At 34.6% G+C, this 2,528-nt stretch overlaps 1 long non-coding RNA gene across 1 annotated transcript; it reads left to right on the top strand.

The window, feature by feature from the left end:
• LOC109225673 lies at positions 800–2,268 on the top strand. Its single transcript, XR_002067968.1, has 3 exons — positions 800–948; positions 1,045–1,178; positions 2,223–2,268. It is a non-coding gene; the product is annotated as an uncharacterized LOC109225673 (long non-coding RNA).

Here is a 2,528-nt window from a genome sequence, read left to right as displayed (position 1 = left end):
CGAATAATCCTTGAAGCCACAATTACCTTTTACCTGTTGTATTGGGGAAAAATCGATATTACGATTGGAATTAATTATGTGGCTGACATGTCAAGACACATAGATTATTATAAGAGAGATATCTGGCAAAGAGTACTTAAAGAGACACGAGTCTCAACAGGTACGAGCGAAATGTCATGAAGACAAGAAAGAACGGTCACTCGGGCCTCTTGATAATTTAAAGAGACACCAGTGGAATGAATCAAGACAGCAGAAAGTACAGATTCGTAATATCTTCAATTAATGAGCGTAAATGATAGGAAACGTTATAGAATCTTCACGGAGCAGTTACGATTGCCAATTATAACGTCTTATTAATGTCATTAAATGCTCATAATGGCTCTATTATGGGAGGAAAGAAACGTTGTACTTAGAAATAACTATAAAAGAGAGAGAAATAACATTGGTAGGGGGACCAATTATTATATTGCTTACTCGGCTACTTCTCAGTATAATTTTCCTTTCTTGTTATACAATTATTTCTTTATTTGATAATCAGTAACCCGAATTCTTCTAAGAATACGCTTTGACCGAAATTCCTATTTTCTGGTTAAACACTTGTTAGGTTCTGATTTGCCTAAAGTATGCTTAAAAGATTAAGATAATAATAGATTTTTTAATATTAGCATTAGTTCATATACACAGAAAGAAAGACAACAGCAACAACAATTATTTTTCTATTATATAGAAAAGCCAAGTGTGGTCGACCAATGGCATAAATTTTAGTTCAAGGGTAAAATTATAATTTCAATTAATAACTCAAGACAATTCTAGACACATTGATTCTTCCAAGCCACAACAAGAAATATTGATATTTCTCTGGTTCTCAATCTGTCCTCAGACTTCTTAGAGGAGTAATATTTTTTTCCATTTCTCTTCATCTTCTCAGTTGGGTGTTGCAACTTTCAGGTCTGTTCCTCTTAAATTTTTGCCCAAATCTTATTCTTTTTTCCATTAATTTCTATAAGGGCTTTATTTTTCTATCCGATTTTTTTTTGTAATTAGAGAGTTGGTATGAGTAAGAGTTTAGGGCAGAACTTGGAGTTTTTTGCCGGCGATAATGGTGGTCTTTTACCATATATTTGCTGTTCTTAAAGGTTGAATCTCTGGGAACAAGCATGATGATTGAATATAGAGAGGTAATATCCTTTTTAGAGTATTTTTCATTTTTAGTTCACCTGCTTCTTCACTGTCTTTGTCATGAGCGCTTTATGGGAGATAATTGGGGTTGTTTTGATCTAATTTTCTCAGTATGATCATATATGTCGCACAATGCACAAATTTGAGAAAGTTAAAACAGTGTTGATCCTATATTTTCGCTCAATTCTTAGGGATAAAATTATACTTGTTGATTTTGTGCAGAGATGAGATCTCATGGCCAGGGATATTATCTTTTTTTCCTTTGTATATTTTTTCCACGCTTCTGCTTATTTAGGGGATGCGTGTGCCCTGCTCCCGTTTACTATTTGTTCTTCAAGAAACCTAAGGATAAAAAACAATCAGAAACTTATTGAATTTTGATTCCAATTTTCTTTTTACCGAATTCCGATGGATTAGCTTTGTATTGAAGATCATGTCGTTGCTTTCTTAATATTGTTCTAAACTCATTCTTTTAGAATAACACACTTTATTAATATATTAGATTATCGATCGCTGATCCACCGGAGAATTTCATTGATCTAATGGTTTTCAATTAATGAATATGTGCTTTTAAATTTATAGACAACTACTAAACCAAACGAGATCTTCTGGTTCCCTTTTTGGTTTCCAGCAATAGAACAGGTGTTGAGTTAACTAATATATCTTTGGTTATGCATAAGACAATATTGTACATTCTAGGAAGGTCCACTTGACTAATTATGTGGAGTTCTGAAAGACTTTTTGCAATCTATATAATCCTATGTTGATTTGCTTTGTGTTTTATTTCTCTTGATGGTGGAAACATATAAGCTATAGTATATAGAGTGTTTTTTTTAATTGTGAATTCAAATTTTGAATGAGTCACTTTTTAAACTGATTTCTTATAAATATGTTAAATTTAACATAGCTTTGCTAGCCGAATGATGTGATTGATAATAGGTGAATTTGACTATAATCACACCTTAAATAATCACCTTCTTGTGTAGTTTTAATGCTAAAAGTGATAACAAAATGCTCTTATTAGTGCTTTTCATGATTTGCAGGTGATATATGTACAAGGAACGCTAAGGAGCAATTTTGGAGTCAAAAATTGGAGAAAAGAGGCCAAATGTGTAAATGCCCAATGAAGCCACGCCCTGCCAGCCCTTAGAATTCAGAGAACTGGTTTGGCCGCGGTTCCACCGCGACCGCGGCAGAACCGCGGTGGGAAGCAGCTGCAGAAGTTCAGAGATTCCGCGAGGGTGTTTGGCCGCGGTTCTACCGCGACCGCGGCAGAACCGCGGCAGGCGCAGAAACTTCAGGGACCAAAGTGTCAATTACGGGATTTTTAGACCTAAACCCTATTTAAA

Source organism: Nicotiana attenuata, chromosome 5 (assembly GCF_001879085.1).
Source record: "Nicotiana attenuata strain UT chromosome 5, NIATTr2, whole genome shotgun sequence".
In the NCBI taxonomy this organism is placed as follows: domain Eukaryota; kingdom Viridiplantae; phylum Streptophyta; class Magnoliopsida; order Solanales; family Solanaceae; genus Nicotiana; species Nicotiana attenuata.
This window is presented reverse-complemented; position numbering and strand designations above follow the sequence as displayed.